The sequence below is a fragment of the Hordeum vulgare genome, chromosome 6H, assembly GCF_904849725.1.
Source record: "Hordeum vulgare subsp. vulgare chromosome 6H, MorexV3_pseudomolecules_assembly, whole genome shotgun sequence".
Taxonomy (NCBI): Eukaryota; Viridiplantae; Streptophyta; class Magnoliopsida; order Poales; family Poaceae; genus Hordeum; species Hordeum vulgare.
The window spans coordinates 8,531,019-8,557,081 of NC_058523.1; the positions used below are offsets into that span (position 1 = coordinate 8,531,019).

Below are 26,063 nucleotides of genomic sequence, written 5' to 3' on the forward strand. Positions count from 1 at the left end.
GTGGTACGAGGTTATCAGTTCTGGGAACAAGAGCCACCATCGTATTGTTTCACCACTCCGGTATCATGCCCGAGTTGAGCGCCTGTAACATTATGGAATTATGAAATCATCTTGATTGCACATTTAGTTGACTTACTGAAACATTAAGAATCAACAAGCATTGGTTATTATTTCCTCATGCTTTTGCCAGATCCTAGATTAAGCAGCTCCATTTGGTGATTCTTGCTTGATGTTCTCCACTTGAGTGAATCGCCATGGGAGTTAAATCTGCGTCATGAAGCACTCCCACCCTTCCTACCCTGCATACATGTTATAATTTAGATGCAACCGTTCAAGATAATGCTCCGTAGAAATAGAGTTGCTCTGTGGAAAGATGTGCTTTTTAACGATTTGTTATACTTGTTCAGCTACACCTGAAAATGAGCATACCGCTTTCTGAGGTGTCTCGTGTGTTTTCAATTCTTTATGCACCACACTACTCACTATTATAGCACACACAAACATCTCAATGGTGCTAAACCATATGCTGCACTATTTATTTCGTAAAATCATGACATCATATACAGAACCAAATCGACTTCCCACTATATATAGGATCTGTGTATACTAGACCGAGAAGTGGTACCAATAATCTGTGTTCTGACCTTTCTTTCAAACACTCACTCATCAGACCAGGTGACGCCCTCCATGCCTACGTTCTGATCAAGTCCCAAGGCATTCCACACCGCTGGAGACGCATCGACAATGTTGTTGGCGCAGGGAGGCTCATAGTTGTGGTCGTCGTCGCAGCCATAAACAGAGTCGCACTCATCCACCACCTTGGCGTACACGGAGTTGCCATTGGCGGTGATCTTGATGCGGTGCCCACAACGGGCCATGTGCTTGAACCAGCCGGTGGAGAGCGCGACGACCATCTCCTGGTCGCTATGGTAGGCATTGTCACACTCGGACGGACCACCGCCGTCCTTGCCCTTCTCAAAGCTATTGAGCGTCAAGACAGCCTTGGTGGTCGCGGTGACTGGAGGCGAGCAGTGGTACTATGGGTATTTCTTGCCATCCTCGCAGCAGTCGGGGTCGTTGCTCTTCTCACAGTTGCCCGACTTTCCTGGAAGATAGCCGCTCGCATGGCAGACGCCGAGACCCGGGCGGAGTGAGGACGCGATGTGGGAGGTGGAGAGCGCCACCAGGAGGAAAATTGCCATGGTGCCTAGAGCTCTTGCAGTGGCCATATTATCTACTCAACACTGCTGAATTGTAAATGTCTACCTCTTCTTGGTTGCTGCTGTTTTTTTGTGTTGATTGCTTGTGTTGTGTGGTTAGAGAGCTGCAGGGTCGACTTTATATAGTGCTTGCGCTAGTTCGGTTGTCAACACCAACTTGTTGCATGTTCTCCACGGCAAATCGTTGGTAAGTACGTTGAGGCATGGCACTTGTGCGTAACGTATCAAATGGTTTGATAAAACCCCGCGAAAGACAGACAGTGACAGGAAGGAATATTGGACCGATAAAAATATTGCACAACATGTTCAAGGAACTGAGTGACTTGATAGCAACATTCTATTCTATTTCTACCACCTTTTTTTTCTGATTTTTAGCCAAGTTCGTGCACGTCTCATTCGTATGTTCATGCTCGGCTTCCCTTCTTCTTACTTAAAAATCAGGTCCAAGTATAATTCATGTGTTCTTCAAAATGTTAAGAAACTAGATGCCCTAAATAATTGTTTTAGTGAAGCGTTAGATGTCCTATTCAATTTCACACAGCAGGAAATAGAATATACAACTTGGTTAGAACATATGTAATGCTTCCTGAAGATCAGTTGGTGTTCCTTCCTGGTTCAACGCATATTTTTGCCATTTTAATTTGCACCTTGTAGTTTCATGGGCCTTGAGCCTCTTCCAACCATACTAGCATGTCAAAATTCGGCATTCACATAAAATCACAGATACTATTTATAATACAATACCGGCTGCATAAATCCCCTCCGCCACCGTGCAGTGTGGGTAACGACGTTTTAACTATCAGGTAGGCTAACACTCTGTCCTAATTACATCATGACTAGTGGGCCCTGTGCTTAATACATCAGTTACAACGCTGGTAAGACACTAACATGTGGCCCTGGTGTCTAGTTTAACCAAGTCTTAGTTAAATGGGGTATTCTTTGACCTGTGGACCCACTTGCATAGAGTGAGGCTAGCGCCTCGGGTGCGTCAAATGTTTTCTAGCTTATTTTAAATCATAATTGTTTTATAAAATTCCTGAAAATTCATGTGGGCCTACAGCCAATGTATGAATTTGGCAAAAATACAAATAATACATCAGAATGTTCAAAAATAAACACCACCCACCTTCTCATGTCATTTACATCGATGAAAAACCCAATGTTAAATTTGTTTTAGGTTAAATAACTTTAATAGATCTTTTAATGACAATTGAAGTTCTGAAAATGATATAATTATTGCATTTCAACCTCAATGAACTTGTTGATTAGATTTTCATCCTCAAATTTCAGTAGCGTAGTAGTATCTTACTTTGAACTGAAGAATCTCGCAGATCACCATTTCATTTTGATTTACGTGAATGTACGACTACACTGCATATACGTGCTGGCAGAAAGATAGTGGAGCACATTTCTCTGCTTAGGCCCAAGCTGAAGAACAGGGCATGCTTGATTGCTTGCATACATCTCAGTATCAGAAACCGAGACTTTGAAGATCTTATGAATGAGGTACTTCCAAATTGCATATAAGCGATGGTCATAAGGAAAAATCACATACACCAAAATAGTACAGAGTCCAAAATTTACATCCCTGATAATCCCTAAGTGCAAGAAATCATCGTAGCACTTTTCAAAGATGGAACTGGTAAGTATGGTGTTAAACTCACAAGGGGCTAAAGGTAATATTAACATTTTCTCAAGTCATATGTGCCACCGATACGACTCTACATACACCGAACGTTTGCTTCTATCTAGTAACGAGAAATAAAACTATATTGTGGGTATGTAAAGGATAGCTTTGCATGATATTGAAGAACTAAAATATGAAAATAGTTGCTGCACTAAATAGAGTTAGAATATATTGCAAATAGCGAGTGTTTAATAATAATGGTATGGTGTGTTGAATCATCCTAGGCAATTGATAACAAGATCAGTAATCATTATTGCAAATTTTATATGAGGGAGAGGCATGAGCTAACATACTTCCCGTACTTGGATCATGTGAACTTATGATTGGATCTCTAGCAAGCATCCACAACTACTTGAAATCATTAAGGTAAACCCAACCATAGCACTAAACATCAAATCCCCTTTATTCCCATATACATAAATAACTCACTTACTCGGGTGTAAGCTTCTGTCACTCTAGCCACCCTCTATAAGCGAATCACGAACATATCGCAACACCCTCCAGCGCGAATCCTTCACGCGTGTGCCTCATGAAAGGCACCTTAGGACAACACTAAAATAAAACGTACACTCAAAACAATCAAGATCATCAATCAACCCAAAGGAAAACGTAGTTCTACTCAAACATCATTGGATGGCAACACATCATTGATTAAAATATGTGGCATGAAACGTCATGTTCAAGTAGGGGATTACAGCGGGGTGCGGGAGAGTGGGCCGCTGAAAAGAGATGAGGAAGGTGATGAAGACGATCACCGCGGTGATGGCTCCCCCGGCGGGACTCCGGTGCAGCCGAAAGAGAAGTGGAGGGAGTCTCCCCCTTAGGCTTCCTCCTCCATGGCCTCTCCCCATCTAAGGAGAGGTTCTCCCACAGGCCCTTGGTCGACATCGCTCCCTAAGGGGTGAGAGCCCCTCCAAGATTGGATTTCTCTCTGTTTCTCTCGTATTTTCGCTACCGTTTTCTGGCTCTACACCGTTTCTTAAATACCTGGAGATCCATAACACCGATCAAGCTCAAATTTTGAGAGAATTTTTATCGGGAAATATCTTTCTTGCGGTGAAAGAGGGGCTTCAACCAACTTAAGGGATCGCCACACGCCATGCCCTTGGGCCGCGTCATGTTGGCTTGCGGGGCATTCAGCCATCGCCCTGCGTTGATTCCGACTCCCAAAATTCACATATATTCCAAAAAATCTTAGTAAATTTTTATCGCGTTTGGAGTCCGTTTGATATCGATTTTCTATGAAACAAAAAAAACACAAAAACATGAAATAGTACTGGGCAGTGGATATTTAAGTTAGTCCCAAAAAATAATATAAAATGTTGCCAAAAGTATATAAAAGTTGTAGAATATTGGCATGAATGCTTCATAAATTTCTATAGTTGAAGACGTATCAGCATCCCCAAGCTTAATTCCTGCTCATCCTCGAGTAGGTAAATGATAAAATAAATAATTTATGAAGTGTGAATGCTAGCATAGTATATAAGTTTGACCAATGTTACTTCCAATCACTTTTTCTAGCTTCATAAAACAACAACTTTTTCTCATATAACTTCTCATGATCAAGTAACAAGGTATTCACATGTTAAAGTTTAGACAATAAACTTTCTTGAAAACTAGCAAACTATGTTTTCAGCCATCAAGCAATTACAATTCATCTTATTTTAGGGAAGGGTCTATGTAAGAGCTTAGATTTAGCAAATTTCACATACTCAACTATCATTTAGTCTTTCATGATTGCTGACACTCAAGGCATATTTTTAGAACAAAGAGTTTCAATTAAACACATAAGAAGATAAGAGCTTAATGTTCCGCCTCCCAACTTATTTATCTCAGGGATAATGGCAACAATAATTAATCATGATCACCTATATCCAACTGGATATATGTGCCTGCATCTTTCTCCGCCATATGATGCTTGCCAACTAAAAAAATTAATAGATTGAAATAGGGATGAACATTATTGACTCTTGCATAAAATTAAAAACAAAAAAGTAAAAGATAGGCCCTTCGCAGAGAGAATCGGAGATTGTCATGCGCTTTTTAATTTTGGATGTGCAATCTCTTAATGAAAAGGAACGCCATTTTATGTTGCCCCTTGTGATAGCAAACTTTATTATGCAGTTTGTCGCTTTTATTTCTTTGCTATCACAAGATCGTACAAAGCTTATTTTCCCTTGCAATAAAAGATCATACATGTTTAGGAACAATTTTTATTGCCTTGTGCACCGATGAAAATTTACTTGAATGATCTTATTCAATCCATAGGTAGGTACTGTGGATTCTCATGGCAAGAAACTGGGTTTAAGGGTTATGGATGCATAAATAGTATCTCTACTTAGTGCGGATATTGGGGCTAGCAAAAGATCCTAAGCAAGCACCACATGTTACAGGATCTATGACAATATAACTACTATGTGGATATAAGAAAACGTAACCATTACATTCTTTTCCTTGTCCAACGTCAACTAATTGGTCAAGTTTGAAAATAATTAAGAGGGCTCACAATAGAAGATGTCCAAGATAGTATATTTATATGTGAGATCTCTCTTCCTTCAATATTCTTTCGTGAATTGTTCGAGTGACCAATGCTATGTTTGCTAACCTTCACTAATTTTATTTCTTATACTCTTAGTATGTAAAGTCATTACTCCCCACGAGACAAGCATATGAAGCATATATAATTTCACGTTTTATGACATTCAATTCATTCAACATTTTCTCTTAGGATATAAGTGAAGCACAAGAGTGATCATCAAACTACTCTCAAAAGATATAAGTGAAGTTCATAGAGCTTTCATTAATGAATATAGAGTGACCAATATTTAAGCTCAGAATATATAAGTGAAGCACATGAAGCACTCTATAAAGTCATACTCAAAAGATTTAAGTGAAGTACATGAAGCATTCTATGAAGTCATACTCAAAAGATTTAAGTGAAGCGCATGAAGCATTCTAAAAATAAGCCAAGTATTATCTCATACTAGCATGGTGCATGAAATAAAAGGCAACAGTAACCACAAAATTTGCTCCAAGAATAGCACATGTTAATGAATGAAAACTTAGGATCAACATTGGCTAACCGATAATTGTTGACGGAGAGAAGTGGGATGCGTAGCATCCACAAGCTTAGATTCTTGAAACTTCTTGTAGTATTTACTTGGGGTGCCTTGGGCATCCGCAAGATTGAGATTTCCTATCCCGTTCAATCCTCTCATATCCCGGTTTTACCTAAGTCTCAAAAACTTCATCCACACAAAATCTGAAAAGAACTTGTGAGATAGGTTAGTACACATAAGAATAAACCTACACTTCATGTACTGCCAAGACAAGTTGCATAATAATTTTAAAACATTAGGCAATGTATACTATCATTTCCATAATTTATATCTACCAATATAAACTATGAAAACACTAGGATAAGTAGATAAAAAAACTATAACAGCAATTTGTCTAAATAGGACAGTCTATAGCAATTCATTTAAACAGTGCACTAATATATCTCTAATATTCTTTTTGAAAATTTAGGAATAACTAAAGAATTTTTATGAAAGTACTTTATAATTTTTTTTGAAACTTTCCATGTTCCAGTAAAATATGATAATTCAAATACTACAGCAAAAGTTTCTCTTTTTATACAACACACCTCACACATGCAGTTCAAGCATTCTAAAGACAATTATTGTAAATTTTTATTCAGAAACAAGATTATAAGTAACAGAAAGAAAATACTAACAAAATAAAATGACGCTCCAAGAAAAACACATATTATGTGACGAATAAAAATATAGCTCCGAGTAAGATATACCGATAGTGTTGAAGACGAAAGAGGGGATGCCTTTCGGGGCATCCCCAAACTTAGACGGTTGAGTCTTCCTTGGATATTACCTTGGGGGTGCCTTCGGCATCTTGATGCTTAGGTTATTAATGCTCCTTATTCTCCTCATGTCGGTATCTCATCCGAAACTTGAAAACTTCAATCACACAAAACTTAACAAAAATCTCGTGAGATCTATTAGTATAATAGTAAAATCATAAATTTAGATACTGTTATAAATTGATTCATATTTAATTATTGCATAAGGTACTGTACTATATGTTTTGCATGGCTTGTACCCCCCCCCCCCCCCCGATACAATCCATAGCATCATCAAAACAAGCAAACTATGCAAGCAAAAACAGAATCTGTCTAAAACAAAACAGTCTTTAATGATCAACACAAACACCATACTTCTGTAACTCAAACAACTCTGAAAATTTAGGAAGTCCTGGGTAATTTGTATATTAATACTATTAAAAAATTCATATACAAAAGACATTCTAGTAAAATCACAGAATTTCTGCACTGGACGTCGAAGTTTCTGTTTTGGCACCATATCAATTCTACTTATCATCCAAATCATCCCAAAGGCTTTACTTGGCACACTTTTTAAATAAAAGACACAAAACATTATTACTATAGTATATTAATCATGTTAACACACAAAAACAGAAAGGATAACTGTTGGGTTATCTCTGAACAAGCGCTTTTCTTTAAAGCCTTTTAGCTAGGCATGATAATTTCAATGATGCTCACATAAGGATAGTTGATGAAACATGCAAAAGAGCATCATGAATATTATGAAAAACACGTTATTTTTATGGTACAGTGGTATATACAAGGGGATAATTATTTTTATGAGAAACTTCCATGAAAAATTCTACATTGTTTCCATGAGCATGAACACAAGTGTTCAAGGTCGACCCTCACTTCTGCAATGCATAACTTTCCAATAGCTTCTCTTTTAAGAGGCAAGTAAAAAATCAATATTTTGTTTGTTTCACCCACAACTAAACAAACAAAACAAAAAAAAAACAGAAACAAAACAAAAAAAATCTACTTAGTGATAGAAGAAAACAAGCATACGCGAAAATATTAACCCCGCACTATTGCTCCCCGGTAACGACGCGAGAAAAGAGCTTGATAATCCCCAAGTGCAAGAAATCATCGTAGCACTTTCCAAAGATGGAAGTGGTAAGTATGGAGTGTCAAACACACAAGGAGCTAAAGGTAAGATCAATAATTTTCAAGTCCTATCTCCCACCGATGCGACTCTACATACACCGAACGTTTGCTTCTATCTAGTACTGAGAAATAAAACTGTGTTGTGGGTATGGAAAGGTTAGCTTTGCATGATATTGGAGAACTAAAATATGAAAATATTTGCTGCACTAAATAGAGTTAGAATAAATTACTATATATTACAAATAGCGAGTGTGGAATAACGAGATGGTATGGTGTGCGGAATCATCCTAAGCAATTGATAACAAGATCGGTAATCTTTCTTGCAAATTTTATATGAGGAAGAGGCGTGAGCTAACATACTTTTCGTACTTGGACTATATAAACTTATGATTGCATCTCTAGAAAGCATCCGCAACTACTAGAAATCATTAAGGTAAACCCAACTATAGCATTAAATATTAAGTCCTCTTTACTTCCATACGCAAACAACCCCCTTACTCGGGTGTAAGATTCTATCACTCTAGTCATCCACTATAAGCGAATCATGAACATATTGCAACACCCTTCAGCTTGAATGCTTCATGTGTGTGCCTCACGGAAGGCACCTTAGGACAACACCAACATAAAACGTACACTCAAACCAATGAAGATCATAAATCAACCCAAAGGACAACATAGATCTACTCAAACATCATAGGATGACAACACATCATTGATTAATAATATGTGTCATGAAACACCATGTTCAAGTAGGGGATTACAGCGGGGTGCGGGAGAGTGGACCGCTGAAAAGAGATGAGGAAGGTGATGAAGATAGTCATGTTGATGAAGACGATCACCCGCGGCGATGGCTCCCCCGGTGGCACTCTGGCGCCGCCGGAAGAGAGGGGGAGAGAGTATCCCCCCTTAGGATTGCTCCTCCATGGCCTCTCCCAATATAGGGAGAGGTTCTCCCAATTGTCCTTGGCCGCCACGGCTCCCGAAGGGGCGAGAGCCCCTCCGAGATTGGATCTCTCTCTGTTTGTTTCTCTCCTGTTTTCGCTGCCGTTTTCTGGACCTTCACCATTTCTTAAATACCCGGAGATCCGTAACTCCGATCGGGATGAAATTTTGAGGGGATTTTTATCGCGAAAATATCTTTCTTGCGGCAAAATAGGCGCCTCAAATGACTTAAGGGCTGGCCACAATCCATCAGGGCGCCCTCCGCACGCCACGCCCTGTTGAGTTGTGGGGCCCTCGGGCATCGTCTTTTCTTGATTTCGACTCCCAAAATTCATATATATTACAACAAAAAATCCATAAATTTTTATCGCGTTTGGAGTCCATTTTGATATGGATTTTCTATGAAAGAAAAAACACACAAAAAACAGAAACTGACACTGGGCACTGGATAAGTAACTTAGTCTAAAAAATAATATAAAACGGTGCCAAAAATATATGAAAGTTATAGAATATTGTTATGAATACTTCATAAATTATCGATAAGACAAATTCATATGTAGTAATGACAACACAATAACATTGCAGTGATATCATGTAATATTCCAAAGAAGATTCTTACGTAAAAAAATGTGAGATGTAAATAAGTTGCATCTAAGCAAATTATACTCGATAAAATATGACATATCTGGTGCTATAGGGATTCATCTGAGTGAATAAGCGAGGTGAGGAGAAACACAAGATAGTGCACTACCAATTATAAGGTATGGTCGAGAGGAGTACGACGCGGGAAGGGAGGTCGTAGTGCAGCCTAATGAAGTGGTCAACCTCATCATGGAGTTCCACCTCTGACGAACACGCTAGAGCAGCCCAAGGGTGAGTGTTAGGGGATGACGAGGGATCAACTACGGGGGTGAGCTTAGCTAGCGCATTAAGATCCTGTGAAGCGGCCCTAGACTGATTGTGCAAGAATGGAGTGATGCCTTTGACAAGGACAACCTTGCCCCCTAAATGGATACCTCTTATGTGTATGTATGGAAGCGTTGTGTTGACATGCTATTATGTGTTGTTTGCTCTCCTGCAGCTTGCAACTAATCTGTATCATCTGTCTACAATACAAGCACTGGTGAGTTGTTCCACATTCTAACGGAGTACCTGTTGTCCTGCAACATCATCTAGTTCTCCCTTGAGCGCATGTACCCTCTTTCCCAATGTCTCCTTTTCCCTAATGCTTTTAGCTTCACATCCTTCACCTCTTTCCCGTTTCATCTCTCTAGACTACTACCTCACTTTTTATATGGTATGGTATGTATGCACATATGCACCCACGCGGTGTCAGGTTGGTTGGTGTTGGTTGGTGAGTCTTTGTACTGCCTTTTGCAATCTGATGTCATTTACTTGGTAAAGTGGTGCATGTTCCTATGTCAACGTGCCTTTTGATGATTCCCGGCGTAACACCGGTTGTTTGAAAAAACATGCGAATTCATTCGTGAATCAGTAAAAACACATGGTGCGTCTTTTTTTCACAATCAATCGCAGAAGTTTGTGAGAACATATAATAGTTTTTTTTAGGGAAAAGACAACTTATTAAACATGGGTAAGAGTACAATCAAAGTTCATCGATGTAACGATAATTATTTTTACTATGGCAAACTAGGCAGGCATCGAGCGAGTGTGAAGTTGTGGCCTTGATCATATTTCTCAAATTACAGAAAAAAAACAAATGTTGGTACAGAGATTTTGATCAAAGCAATCGCTCAAGCACTTCTGATGTATGCTCTTACATGTTGGATCTAACCAAGTGTCTTTGTTAGAACATCAACCTGACTTGTGTGTTGGAACTAGATATTGCGAAAAGAATGCATTGGGTAGGCCCTGGGTTTTGTCCTCTAGATCAACCACACGAGAACTCGAAAACTTACTCATGATACCAAGATATCCAAGCACTTAGTGGATCATCCGAAGAAAAAAAAACCACACACACAAGCAACGACATCGAGATTTGTTAATATGGTCACGAACATCGGCTATATCGTCAGGGCGTGACTACATACGCCCCTCCCCATGTACTAACTCATCATACAATTGACGACGAGTTCGCCGAGACCATAAGACAGCACTCCGACCACCCATATATTGTTTTCTCAGTTCTCATATTCTAAAATGTCATCTTGTGAAATTGATTATTAGGAAATGTGTAAAAAATCGTTTCAAAAGTATTTGGTCTGTTTCACATTTTTCGCTCTTCATTTCACATTTGACTGGCTTGTTATTTCTGTTCATTTACACAACCTACATTTTCCAATAATAAGTTTCACAAGTTGACATTTCAGTTTCAAATTGTTTCACTTTCAAAACCTACATTTTACTTTTCACCGGCTTGTTTCACAAAAATCACATCTTTGAAATAGGATACTTCATTCATTTGAAATAAACTGTTACATATTTATAACAAATCAGTTTCACAAGTCGACATCTCAGTTTCATATTGCCTTTTAGTTTCTAGAGAAATAGGTTATTTCATATTTTTCACTTTTCTGAAACATGTTTTGATTTACATTTTTCTATCGAAATATGTTTGTTTCACATACGGAATGTGAAATGTTGACCTCTAAGCATGCTTGAAATGTATATAAGATTGGTCTAGTTTTAAAGGTCTTGGTGTGAGGAGTTCAAATATATGAATTATTTTAAAAACGATCTCATAGTTTAAATGATATGTAAGATTGGGCTGTCATTCGACATAGAAAGCAGTTGTTGTGGACCCCTCTTATTGTATTAACCAGTATTCCCGAAACACGCTTTATACTGAACATTATCGCACAAATCTTAGAGCAGCAATGAGTGAATGTGAATCTGCCGGTACCTGGCGACACCGTGTATTTTTTTTCACTTTCATCGCCGGGGTGTCTCGAACCTCTACCTGTCTCTCTCTCTCCATCCTTCTACTGAAATATGAATATTGAGCATCTTTTGGGTTTTGGGTTGCAGAAAGGAAAAGGGGTACAACTTACAAGACCATCTACAAGCCCATTGCATGTTCCCTTGCTCGTAATGACCAGGAAAGAGCTCTTTGCTGTCATGTATCTCGAGAAGCAATGATTGCGCAAACAGTCGAGATAACTAGCTAGACTCACAAGTACACGCATGAAATCCACATGTGGCGTCACAGATCTCTACATCATGGTGTTGTGAGTGACCATACCGCAGCCAATACTCCACAAATCCGGTCGCAGAGTTGCACACAGCAAGCTGGTGTGCATCCGAATTGTCATTCCAAATACTACCAGGCTCATGTCTCAGCTATACGTGGCTGCCGTCAACAACAATGACAAGATGTATGACACCCAGGGAGCATTCTATGATACATCCACTTCATACATTCTCCATCCAGTGTCCCATAATCAATGGGTGTAGCTGGTGCATCAGTTTTAGCTTTTCACAGGGAAAGGGTTCCTGCTCTCATGCTACTTGTAACTGCATTGAATCATTGCTTTCTCCATGAAGAATTGATATATCATTTTGCTCTCATGCTACTCATAGTTATGCAGGGTTGTGGTCACACTAGTGGGGACGGGGCCTTTTAGCCCCGGCCCGTAAGGGGCTTTAGTGCCGGTTCACCAACCGGGATTAAAGGGGCGGAACTAAAGGCCTAACATTTTCGTCCCGGCCCTCTTACAAGCCGGGACTAAAGGTGCTCCACGTGGGCGCCTCGTAGCGTCCCAGGGGCAGGCCCTTTAGTCCCGGTTCGTTACACGGACCGGGACTAAAGATTTTCAGATTTTGCTGGTTTTTGGGTTTTTTTTTTAATGAAATTATTTTTGGGTTTTAGGGTTTTAGGGTTTAGGTGTTCGGGAGACTAACGTGATGCCTCGTTTGGTGTTCGGAAATTAGTTTTCATATAATTTAAATAGAAATAATTATGCATATATATATATAAGATTAACTTATCTTACAAGCGAGCATATATATATACAATTACATGGAGATCTGAATTATCGGGACTAGAGCCCGTCTATTCAATTACATGGACGAACATCAGTAATGGCCCCTAGCTACACTAAATCGTCCTTTGTCATCTATAGCTTCCGTCCTCAGAAAGGTCGCAAGCTCCTCTGCAACAGCAATCGCGCGTTGCTCTGGTAGGACCTTCGTCGTCATGGCCGTGTGCTATATAAGAAGAGGAGATGAATATGAATATCAATCATGATAACAAAGAATGACGGGTAAAAATAGAGGTGTAAATGTTCATTGCTTACGTCGAATCTGTGATCCTTGTGCTCAGAGGTAAACGTGCGAATGGTCTCGCAAACATAGTATCCGCATAGATGCGTTCCCCGTGGCTGCTGGTCGCACTTTACGAGAATAGAATATATATAATCAAAATAATAACCTAGCATCATAAATGTATTGAAAATTAATAGAAGTATATCATACTACTACTTACCTGAGCCGCTCTAAAGATCAGCTTCCCATGAAAGTTACCGGGAGTCACGCACTTGAACCGCTTCCAAACCCTGCCCGACAAGGATAATGATTTGCTAAGTTTTTTATTAATTGATATATCAGAAAATCATCGAAAGAGACCGATAGAGCGCAAGAATGATTAAGATTACCCTTGGAGCATATCCTGCAGGCTTTGGAACTGTTCCAAGGGTCTCGATAATGAGTCGAAGGCATCAACTCTTCCCTTATATATATATATATATCAGTTACTTATCAATTACACTTATAAGTGAATGGACACAACAGAGTAAAGACCCTCACCTGAAGTTGTATGGAAACAGTATGTGGTCACAGAAATTTTGATCTATTAGAAACCTTAGAAGGTTTTCCTCCGTCTCCTTGGGATAATTAGTTAGCGTCGCTATATGTATTTTATCTGGGTCAATAAACCCAATATTTAGGATGCTCTTACTTTTACAATCCAGAATCTTCATTCTGCATAATAGAGTATAAGTTATATATAGACCATAAATTGAAATAACTAAACAAGTTATATGTAGACAACGAATTGAAAAACTTACAGACAATAGCAACTCATAAGCGATTTGTCGAGGGCGTCGCCATTGTACATCTGGAAGAGTTCATCAAAGTCGATATGGATTTGTTCGGGGCGGCCGTAGTACTCCTGTGGGACACTCAGCACGATCATTGTTCTCCCATTCTTTGATTCACTTAAGTACCATTGATGCAAGTAACGCATATTTGTTGGGAGATCATCTTTGCTGACCAAAGGCTCACCCATGACAAACTGTGGCTTAGGGGCTACCACATCCTTGGGTATCTTGTCGTCTTGGGAAGACAGCAATTCTTCAACCGATACACCACATGCAGCCGCCAACTCCTTTGCACTTTCTAAAGCTAGCCCCTGCACCGAAGGGGGAACATTCTCGGTTAACACCTTGAGGGGTGGGATCGACTGTTTGGCCTGTTGTCCAAGCTGAGGAACGTCTGATTTTTTCTTGCTTGTAGTTGAACTTGATTTGCTCCCACTTGCACTTGCACGTGATCTGCTCTTTTTCACTTCCTTCTGCAATGTGCGTGTATAGTCATCAGGCTTATGGTGTAAGTCATAAGGTCTGATATAGGAAGATTAGCATGACGTACCTTTGGGAGGGGCGACAGTTTGCGCTTTGGGGTGCTCTGTGGCTTAGGAGTCGTCGGCGAAGCGTTCTTGGTGGCACGCTCCCGCTTAGTATCCGGAGCGGGCGGCGGCAGAGACGGACGACCCAAGTCCGGCGGCGGTGATCGAGATGGACTCGTGTTGTGCTGGCCGACGTCATGTGGAGGGCTTGCACGTGATCTGCTCTTTTTCACTTCCTTCTGCAATGTGCGTGTATAGTCATCACGCTTATGGTGTAAGTCATACTGTGATGGAAGGGGGTACGATCATAAGGTCCGATAGGAAGATTAGCATGACGTACCTTTGGGAGGGGCGACCGTTTGCGCTTTGGGGTGCTCTGTGGCTTAGGAATCGTCGGCGGAGCGTTTTTGGTGGCACGCTCCCGCTTTGTATCTGTGGCAGGCTCAGGCTTTGTATCCGGAGCGGGCGGCGGCGGAGCGTTCTTGGTGGCACGCTCCCGCTTTGTATCCGTGGCAGGCTCAGGCTTTGTATCCGGAGCGGGCGGCGGCGGAGCATTCTTGGTGGCACGCTCCCGCTTTGTATCCGTGGCAGGCTCAGGCTTTGTATCCGGAGCGGGCGGCGGCGGAGCGTTCTTGGTGGCACGCTCCCGCTTGGTATCCGTGGCAGGCTCAGGCTTTGTATCCGGAGCGGGCGGCGGCGGAGCGTTCTTGGTGGCACGCTCCCGCTTTGTATCCGTGGCAGGCTCAGGCTTTGTATCCGGAGCGGGCGGCGGCGGAGCGTTCTTGGTGGCACGCTCCCGCTTTGTATCCGTGGCAGGCTCAGGCTTTGTATCCGGAGCGGGCGGCGGCGGAGCGTTCTTGGTGGCACGCTCCCGCTTTGTATCCGTGACAGGCTCAGGCTTTGTATCCGGAGCGGGCGGCGGCGGAGACGGACGACCCAAGTCCGGCGGCGGTGATCGAGATGGACTCGTGTTGTGCTGGCCGACGTCATGTGGAGGGCTTAGAGGTAATGGAGGTGTAGGTGACCTGCGACGACTCGGAGGTGGTGTTGTCCTTGGGGCCGAGCCTGGAAGCTTGATGTAGTTCTTGTCCCATAGGATGACTCCACCCAGTACCTCTCCGAGTGTCCTCTCATCTTCGGGTCCAGCTATGTCGAGCTCCATATCATGAAACCCCATCATGATTTCATCCACCCCGACTTTAGCAAAGCCAGCTGGAATCTCACGGCCATGCCAGCGTGCATCAGGGCCAGAAGGTAAAGCTTGTCCGACGGCCACCTTCATGGATATGTTCTTGAATTTCTGATGGAGTTCACATGATGTTGACTCCTTGATTCCATCCACGGGGTAGCCGGGACCGCCCTCTATCATTCTTCGTGCATCGTCGGGCGGGGCCTCAGATTCAGCCACGCTGCTTTTTCACTTAGATGGGGCGCCGGTAATATCAAGTGTAGGATCTTCGTGGCGCGCTACTCCTCTAAGCTCATCAATCTGCTTCTGTTGCTCGTTAATCCTGGCAAGCAACTGGTTGAACTTGTCATTCTCCTCATCCTGCTGCCGCTTCTTTGCTCTCTCTCGGCTTCTGTAAGTGTCTTGATATCTGGCAAACCCAAGCCACCACGGGTAAGATGGACCGAAGCCTCGTGTTCGTCCTCCATGTTCGTCATTGCCGAGGACCAGTGTGAGCAAATCTTTATCTCTATCTGCAGTGAACTTTCTTTGTCCCTCCTTAATTTCTTTCACTATCCTTTTCCAATTCTCCCTGGGTATCCTAAGATTGTCATTGCAGATGAGGTCCCCTGTTGTTTCGTCGTACGACCCACCATGCGCAAGGAACCAATTTCTTGCTCTCAATTCCTACTCATCACGGAGTGGTTCAAGTACGATGCCTTTATCTATCAGTTCTTGCTCTTTCTTTTCCCACTTTGGGATGGCAGTCTCATAGCCCCCTGGCCCAAGCTTGTGGTGATATTTCTTCTTGTCGGCATTTATCTTGTTCTTTTCTGATAATGCCTCGGCATCTTCTGACTCCTTGTACTCTTGAAATTCCTTCCAGTGATTCGCCTGCTTGGCTAGATACCCCTCGAATACTGGCACTTTCTTTGTCTCGAGATAGTTTTTCCATAGCTTCTTCTTCCAGCTACGGAACAGTTCGGCCATCTTCTTTAGAGTCCACTGCTTGACTTTGGCCCTCAGTTTGTCTGCGGCGTCTTCATTCTCACATTCTGGCAGGTTGAAATGTGACATGAGATCATTCCAAAGATTATCTTTGTTCCTTTCGGCGACATAGTCACTATCGGCTGCCCCTTTGCGCTTGTTCCACTCCCGAACGTTGATCGGGACGTGATCCCTAACGAGAACTCCGCATTGCTTCTTGAATGTGTCAGCAGCATTCTTAGGAAGCTTGGGTTCGCCCGTAGGCATTATCACCTCAAAGGTGTAATGTGTCCGTGCATCCAACTTTCTAGTCGGGCCTCGTTTCGTAGATTTTCTCGATGTGGAGGCCTAAGAGGGAGAAACATTCGTCAAATGAATGTATATGTATACAATATAGAGCTATCTCCAATATTTTTCACATATTACAAGTGATTGTCGAACTTCATATGTATACCTCGCCGGACTTTATTATTTCTTCACCGGCTTCTCCACCGGCTTCTCCATCAGTGGAGCTATCACATTCTCCGTCATTGGACCTATCTCCTGCCCCATCGGCTTCATCTTCGTGTCGCTCGACCTCCATTCCATATCCGGAGTTGTTTAGATATGACGTCGGAGATTCGGCTGGTTCAACGTCGGGGCCATCTTTGATTATATCTTCGAGAAGTTCTTCCTCTTCGAGGTTCCTAATATGTGGATCCATAGTTCTGCAAAAAACGGACATTTGATTAACTAATAAACTAACAAACTAGCCGGGCGGGAACTTCGAAGGCTCGTTTTATATAGGAGGACCTTTAGTCCCGGGTCTTGGCGAGAACCTAAACTCTAAAATACCAGCCGGGCGGAGCCCAGTCCCGGACACTTAAGCATATACAATAGCAAAATTAAACTAGTTCTATTAATTTTCTTGCTAAAAATAAACTATTAACACTTAAGCATATACAATAGAAAAATTAAACTATTAACACGTAAGCATATACAATAGCAATAATCTAAGAAACATTATTAACACTTAAGCATATACACTATACAATAGCAAAATTAAATGACAAAAAAAATATTTCTTCTTCTTCTAACCCTAAACTAATTTTTTCTCTTCTTCTATTTCTCCTCTTCTTCTACTTCTTCTTCTACTTCTACTTCTCCTCTTCTTCTACTACTTCTCCTCTCCTCTTCTTCTATTTTTCCTCTTCTTCTCCTCTCCTCCTCTTCTTATTCTCCTTTTTCTTCTTTTCTCCTCCTCCTCTTCTTATTCTCCTTTTTCTTCCTTTCTTCTCCTTTTTCTTTCTTTCTTCCCTTTTTCTTCTTTTCTTCTCCTTTTTCTTCCTTTCTTCTCCTTTTTCTTCATTTCTTCTCCTTTTTCTTCCTTTCTTCTCCTTTTTCTTCCTTTCTTCTCCTTTTTCTTCCTTTCTTCTCCTTTTTCTTCCTTTCTTCTCCTTTTTCTTCTTTGCTTGTGCTGGCCGGAGTGTTGGGGAGGAGGGGGCGTGGGGCTTACCGGCCGGAGGTGTCGACGGCGCGCGGCGAGGAGGACGGCGGCGCGCGGCGAGGAGGGCGGCGCGCGGCGAGGACGACGGCGGCGGCGAGCAGGACGACGGCGACGGCGAGGAGGACGGCAGGCGGCGGCGAGCAGGACGGCGGGCAGCCTGACGGCGTCGTCGAGTTCGTCGCTTGCCGCGCCGGGCAGGAGAACGAGAGGAAGAAGAAGAGAAAATGGACGATTTGGGTTCGAAATTTTCTAACTCCCGCTTATATAGGTGGATCTTTAGTCCCGGGTGGAGCCACGAACTGGGACTAAAGACCCCTTTAGTCCCGGGTGGAGCCACGACCCGGGACTAAAGGCCCTTTTTCGGCAGACCAGAAGGCGGGAAACAGGGGCCTTTAGTCCCGGGGCGTGGCAAGAACCGGGACTAAAGGGGGTCTTTAGTCCCGGGTGGAGCCACGACCCGGGACTAAAGACCCTTTTTCGGCAGACAAGAAGGCGGGAAGTAGTGGCCTTTAGTCCCGGGGCGTGGCACGAACCGGGACTAAAGTTTTGCCTATATAAACCATCGCCCCTGCCCGCCATATCCCCTGTTTTTTGGTTGTTGAAGTGTGATCATGCCATGCTCTTGCCACTCTAGTTCATGCACATGACGTGTTCGATGAAATGCCCGAGCCACTCTACTTAAGCTTTCTCCTCTCCAAGCTCGACCTCCAAGCTCCATTTTCCTTAATATTTGTCTAGGTTTGGCCGTGCACCAACTGCGAGCACCACCGTGGTGAGCCTCTTGTTCTTATCTTCTTTTTAAAATAAAAAAAAATCTTGTATGATTTAGATACATACTTGTATAAATTACTCACTTTCATTATTTTTTGTTATTATATAGTGCGATGGTTTTGGTTTCCGCCTCCGTCGGCCCTCGTCCTGTCTATGATTCGGATGTGGTATATATTATCTTTTATAACTATTTGTTTTATTTAGTGTTTATGACAATTATGACGATCAATGTGACATATATTTTTTTAATCTAGGAGGTATGTGAACCGGAAATTCCAACCCACATAAAAATTCTTGTCGAGAAGTTAAATTTGGTTGAAAAAGAAAACAAATACTTGAAGTAAAAATTAAAAATAATTGAGGATAAGAATATGGAACTCGAGTTGCATGTCGCCGATGTCATCGATGATCACAAGATGAAGATCGATGCGATGCGGTTGAAGATGGATGCAATGCGCTTGAAGATGGATGAAATGTGCTTGAAGATTAGGAATATTAGAAAATATGCCATTGATAAAGAGGCTTGATATCATTATGCTGTTGGGTCAATTGTTACCTTAGTTGCGATTTTGATCGCGTTTGTTGTTGCATTTAAATGTTTTACATAGTTGTATGTTGTTTTATGAGAGAAATTTATGTATTTATTTTTTGCAATAATAACATTTGATCACTACTGTTATTTGGCTTTAATGTGATGATGAACTTGTATTAATTTGGTCATATGTTCTGCAATGGTCTTTTGAACTTATTTGAACTCCATACTTTTTGTGTGTTCAAAATGCACCATTCAAAGGCACATCACAAAATTTCAACAATTTCTCACTTTATTTGGTATATTTCGTGCATTTACTTATTTTTTTTAGCTAGTTGACCCTGAAATTGAAAAGCACTACAAATGAACTCTGAAAATGTTGAAAGTTGGCATGCTATCATCATTTCACCCACATAGCATGTGTTAAAAAGTTGAGAGGGCTACGACAAAAACTGGATGCACTTCGTGTACAAAACGGACAATCTCTCTCGAAGTATCAGGGTTTCGAACGAGAACTCATCTCTTACAAAGGGATTTCATTTTTTTGAACTTATTTAAACTCCATACTTTTTGTGTGTTCAAAATGCACCATTCAAAGGCACATCACAAAATTTCAATAATTTCTGACTTCATTTGGTATATTTCGTGCATTTACTTTTTTTTTGAGCTAGTTGACCCTGAAATTGAAAAGCACTACAAATGAACTCTGAAAATGTTGAAAGTTGGCATGCTATCATCATTTCACCCACATAGCATGTGTTAAAAAGTTGAGAGGGCTACGACAAAAACTGGATGCACTTCGTGTACAAAACGGACAATCTCTCTCGAAGTATCAGGGTTTCGAACGAGAACTCATCTCTTACAAAGGGATTTCATTTTTTTGAACTTATTTGAACTCCATAATTTTTGTGTGTTCAAAATGCACAATTCAAAGGCACATCACAAAATTTCAACAATTTCTGACTTCATTTGGTATATTTCGTGCATTTACTTATTTTTTTTTGAGCTAGTTGACCCTGAAATTGAAAAGCACTACAAATGAACTCTGAAAATTTTGAAAGTTGGCATGCTATCATCATTTCACCCAAATAGCATGTGTTAAAAAGTTGAGAGGGCTACGACAAAAACTGGATGCACTTCGTGTACAAAACGGACAATCTCTCTCGAAGTATCAGAGTTTCGAACGAGAACTCACCTCTTACAAAGGGATTTCATTTTTTTGAACTTATTTGAACTCCATACTTTTTGTGTGTTCAAAATGCACCATTCAAACGCACATCACAAAATTTCAACAATTTCTGACTTCATTTGGTATATTTCGTGCATTTACTTTTTTTTTTGAGCTAGTTGACCCTGAAATTGAAAAGCACTACAAATGAACTCTGAAAATGTTGAAAGTTGGCATGCTATCATCATTTCACCCACATAGCATGTGTTAAAAAGTTGAGAGGGCTACGACAAAAACTGGATGCACTTCGTGTACAAAACGGACAATCTCTCTCGAAGTATCAAGGTTTCGAACGAGAACTCATCTCTTACAAAGGGATTTCATTTTTTTTGAACTTATTTGAACTCCATACTTTTTGTGTGTTCAAAATGCACCATTCAAAGGCACATCACAAAATTTCAACAATTTCTGACTTCATTTGGTATGTTTCGTGCATTTACTTATTTTTTTGAGCTAGTTGACCCTGAAATTGAAAAGCACTACAAATGAACTCTGAAAATGTTGAAAGTTGGCATGATATCATCATTTCACCCACATAACATGTGTTAAAAAGTTGAGAGGGCTACGACAAAAACTGGATGCAATTCGTGTACAAAACGGACAATCTCTCTCGAAGTATCAGGGTTTCGAACGAGAACTCATCTCTTACATGGATACTATGAAAATGAAAAGTGTTTGAAATTTAGTACATTCCATACATGCATTACATAAAAGGTTTAATACATTATTACATTATTGCACCAATATTCCTATCTATTATTTCTGTTTTCTTCTGGGTCGTAGCCATGGAGAATCTTCATCATTCAGTAGGATGCTTGGGTCAGTTTTCACTTTGAAGGGCGGAATTTCATGAAACTTATTATAATCTTCTGACATGTATGTCTTGTCATCTACTCCCACGATGTTTCTTTTCCCTGAAAGAACTATGTGGCGTTTTGGCTCATCGGACGATATCTTCTTTTGCTGATTTCTTTTTCTCGTTAATGTAGACATGTCCTTCACATAGAAAACCCGAGTGACATCATTGGCTAGGACAAATGGTTCGTCCATGTACGCAAGATTGTTGAGATCCACTGTTGTCATGCCGTACTTTTGGTCTACAACTACCCCGCCTCCTGTTAGCTTCACCCATTTGCACTGAAATAAAGGGATCTTAAAAGTAGGTCCATAGTCAAGTTCTCATATCTCCTCTATGTACCCGTAATATGTTTCCAAACTGTGCCCATTCTCGTGTTGGGGAACGTCGCATGGGAAACAAAAAAATTCCTACGCGCACGAAGACCTATCATGGTGATGTCCATCTACGAGAGGGGATTTCCGATCTACGTACCCTTGTAGATCGCACAGCAGAAGCGTTAGTGAACGCGGTTGATGTAGTGGAACGTCCTCACGTCCCTCGATCCGCCCCGCGAACCGTCCCGCGATCAGTCCCACGATCTAGTGCCGAACGGACGGCACCTCCGCGTTCAGCACACGTACAGCTCGACGATGATCTCGGCCTTCTTGATCCAGCAAGAGAGACGGAGAAGTAGATGAGTTCTCCGGCAGCGTGACGGCGCTCCGGAGGTTGGTGGTGATCTAATCTCAGCAGGGCTCCGCCCGAGCTCCGCAGAAACGCGATCTAGAGGTAAAACCGTGGAGATATGTGGTCGGGCTGCCGTGGCAAAAGTTGTCTCAAATCAGCCCTAATACCTCAGTATATATAGGAGGGAGGGGGAGGGAAGAGGCAGCCTCAAACCCTCAAGGTTTGGCCGAAATTGGAGGTGGAGGAGTCCTACTCCAATCCTACTTGGAGTAGGATTCCACCTTCCCACTTGGAAACTCTTTCCACCTTGTGTTTTTTCCTTCTCAAACCTTATGGGACTTAGTGGGAACTTATTCCAGCCCACTAGGGGCTGGTTTATCTCTTCCAATAGCCCATGAGACCCCTTGGGGCGTGACACCCCTCCCGATGGTCCCCGGCACCCCTCCCGGCACTCCCGGTACACTACCGATGAGCCCGAAACTTTTCCGGTGACCAAAACAGGACTTCCTATATATCAATCTTTACCTCCGGACCATTCCGAAGCTCCTCGTGACATCCTGGATCTCATCCGGGACTCCGAACAACATTCGGTAACCAACCATATAACTCAAATACGCATAAAACAACGTCGAACCTTAAGTGTGCAGACCCTGCGGGTTCGAGAACTATGTAGACATGACCCGAGTGACTCCTCGGTCAATATCCAATAGCGGGACCTGGATGCCCATATTGGATCCCACATATTCTACGAAGATCTGATCGTTTGAATCTCAGTGCCAAGGATTCATATAATCCCGTATGTCATTCCCTTTGTCCTTCGGTATGTTACTTGCCCGAGATTCGATCGTCAGTATCCGCATACCTATTTCAATCTCGTTTACCGGCAAGTCTCTTTACTCGTTCCGTAATACAAGATCCCGCAACTTACACTAAGTCACATTGCTTGCAAGGCTTGTGTGTGATGTTGTATTACCGAGTGGGCCCCGAGATACCTCTCCGTCACACGGAGTGACAAATCCCAGTCTTGATCCATACTAAGTCAACGAACACCTTCGGAGATACCTGTAGAGCATCTTTATAGTCACCCAGTTACATTGCGACGTTTGATACACACAAAGCATTCCTCCGGTGTCCGTGAGTTATATGATCTCATGGTCATAGGAACAAATACTTGACACGCAGAAAACAGTAGCAACAAAATGACACGATCAACATGCTACGTCTATTAGTTTGGGTCTAGTCCATCACATGATTCTCCTAATGATGTGATCCCGTTATCAAGTGACAACACTTGCCTATGGCCAGGAAACCTTGACCATCTTTGATCAACGAGCTAGTCAACTAGAGGCTTACTAGGGACAGTGTTTTGTCTATGTATCCACACAAGTATTGTGTTTCCAATCAATACAATTATAGCATGGATAATAAACGATTATCATGAACTAAGAAATATAATAATAACTAATTTATTATTGCCTCTAGGGCATATTTCCAACATCTCGTCTGTTGCATCAAAGCGGACACCACTATTTTGGTTGGTGCTCTGTTTATCTTGGGCAACTGTGTAAAATGTATTCCCATTTATCTCATATCCTTGGAAAGTACATATAGTCGAAGATGGTGGCCTAGCCAAACAGTACAGCTCATCTTCAACGGTGTCGTCATTCATGAGATGTGTCTGCAACCAACTGCCGAAAGTCTTCTCGTGTTCCCCTTTAATCCAAGAGTCAGCCTTCCCCGGGTTTTCGGAGCGTAGAATATTCTTGTGTCTCACGATATACGGAGCCACCACGGTGGAATTGTGTAGAACTGTGTAGTGTGCTTGATAGAAAGAATGCCCGTCCATACATACTTTTGCTTTCCTTCCTAGTGTGCCTTTTCCTGTCAGCCTACCCTCATACCGAGATTCAGGAACACCAATCGGCTTAAGGTCAGGAAGAAAGTCCACATAAAACTCAATGACCTCCTCTGTTCCATAGCCCTTGGAGATGCTTCCTTCTGGCCTAGCACGGTTACGAACATATTTCTTTAAGACTCCCATGAACCTCTCGAAGGGGAACATATTGTGTAGAAACACAGGACCGAGAATTCTAATCTCGTCGACTAGGTGAACTAGGAGGTGTGTCATTATATTGAAGAAGGATGGCGGGAACAACAACTCAAAGCTGACCAGACATTGGACCACATCAATCTGTAACCCTGATAGACTTTCTCGATCGATTACCTTCTGAGAAATTGCATTGAGGAATGCACATACCTTCACAATTGCCAGGCGAACATTTTCCGGTAGAATTCCCCTCAATGCAACCGGAAGCAATTGCGTCATAAGCACGTGGTAGTCATGAGACTTTAGGTTTTGGAATTTTTTGTCTTTCATATTTACGATTCCCTTTATATTCGACGAGAAGCCAGTCGGGACCTTGATACTGAACAGGACTTCAAAGAAGATTTCCTTCTCTTCCTTAGTAAGAGCGTAGCTGGCACGCCCTTGAAACTGCCCTGGATGCATGCCATCTCTTCCTTTATGACGTTCCTGGTCCTCCCGTGCTTCCGGTGTATCTTTTGACTTCCCATACAAGCCCAGGAAGCCTAGAATATTCACGCAGAGATTCTTCGTCAGGTGCATCACGTCGATTGTCGAGCGGACCTCATGGACTTCCCAGTAGGGTAGCTCCCAAAATATAGATTTCTTCTTCCACATGGGTACGCGCTTATCAGGGCCGTTAGGAACAGGTTGGCTGCCAGGACCCTTTCCAAAGATTACTTTTAAATCTTTGACCATATCAAATACTTCAGCACCAGTACGATGACAGGCTTCCCCCGGGGTTCTGCCTTGCCATTGAAATGCTTGCCTTTTTTCTTTAAGGGATGCTTGGGCGGAAGAAAACTACGATTGTACAGATACACATTCTTCCTACAGTTGTCGAGATATATACTTTCTGTCTGATCCAAACAATGCGTGCATGCATTTTATCCCTTGTTTGACTGTCCTGAAATGTTACTAAGAGCAGGCCAATCATTGATGGTTACGAAAAGCAACGCTCGAAGGTCAAATTCCTCTTGTTTGTGCTCGTCCCACACACGTACACCTGGTTCGGCCCACAGCTGTAAAAGTTCATCCACTAATGGCCTTAGGTACACATCAATATCGTTGCCGGGTTGCTTTGGACCTTGTATAAGCACTGGCATCATAATGAACTTCCGCTTCATGCACAACCAAGGAGGAAGGTTGTAGATACATAGAGTAACGGGCCAGGTGCTGTGACTGCAACTCTGCTCCCCAAAAGGATTCATGCCATCTGTACTCAGACCTAACCATAAGTTCCTTGCGTCAGCTGCAAATCTCGGGAACTCTCTCTCGATTTTTCTCCACTGCCGACCATCAGCGGTGTGCCTCAACTTATCGTCTTTCATACGATCTTCCATGTGCCATTGCAACAACTTCGCATGATCTTTATTTCTGAACAGACGTTTCAACCGTGGTATTATAGGAGCATACCACATCACCTTGGCAGGAACCCTCTTCCAGGGTGGCTCGCCCTCAATATCACCAGGGTCATCTTTTCTGATCTTATACCGCAATGCAGTGCATACCTGGCATTTATCCATATTCTCGTACTTCTCACCACGGTAGAGGATGCAGTCATTAGGGCATGCATGTATCTTCTGCACGTCTAATCCTAGAGGGCAGACAAGCTTCTTTGCTTCGTACGTGCTGGCGGGCAATTCGTTCTTTCTTGGAAGCATCTTCTTCATCAGTACCAGCAACTTTTCGAATGACGAGTCAGTCACACCGGTCTCTGCCTTCCACTTCAGCAATTTCAGTGTGCTACCCAGCTTCTTCTGGCCATCTTCACAAATTGGGTACAACAATTTGTTGTGGTCCTGTAACATCTGCTTGAACTGCAACCTCTTCTTTTCCGTGTTG

The 26,063-nt window shown here is 42.1% G+C and overlaps 1 pseudogene; it reads right to left on the reverse strand.

Annotated features, from left to right (window-relative positions):
* Positions 1-659: 659 nt before the first annotated feature.
* The window catches only part of LOC123404869, a 30,010-nt pseudogene continuing 4,606 nt past the window's right edge, over positions 660-26,063 (reverse strand).